The following is a 554-nucleotide window of genomic DNA, read 5'->3' as shown; positions in this document are numbered from 1 at the left end:
TTCTGTATAGTATTTCATTGTGTGAATGTACCATAATTTCTTATTCTACTCATTTGTGGTTGGACATCTGGGCTATTTCTATGGTCTTGCGATGGTGAATGATGCTGGTGTGAATATTGGTGTACAAATCTCTGGTTGAACCTCAGTTCTCATTGGAGTTTCTATGTTCAGCTTTTTGAGGAAGCGCCACACTGCATTTCAGAATGGTTATACCATTCCATAATCTACCTAACAATGCATAAGAGTTCTTTCTCCCCACATCTTCTCAAAAATTTATTACTTGCTGCCCTGTTAAACTTTGCCACTGGTATCTCATTGTGGTTTTGTTTTGATATCATCCCAGAATTCATCAGGTCTTTGATGATTGGTATTACTTGCCTCAACCCTATTATTAAAATGGTCTTAGAATTCAGATGGAATTGTTTCAAGGTCATATATTGATTCCTGTGAATTATTTTAATTTTCTTCAGCCTTAATTTGAACTTGCATATGAGTCTGTGCTGGACTAATTTAAACTGCCAATACTCAGCTTCTACAATGATTTTTTTCCACAA

Source organism: Elephantulus edwardii, unplaced genomic scaffold (genome assembly GCF_000299155.1).
Source record: "Elephantulus edwardii isolate Elephantulus edwardi_28Jun2011 unplaced genomic scaffold, EleEdw1.0 scaffold00159, whole genome shotgun sequence".
Taxonomy (NCBI): Eukaryota; Metazoa; Chordata; class Mammalia; order Macroscelidea; family Macroscelididae; genus Elephantulus; species Elephantulus edwardii.
This window is presented reverse-complemented; position numbering follows the sequence as displayed.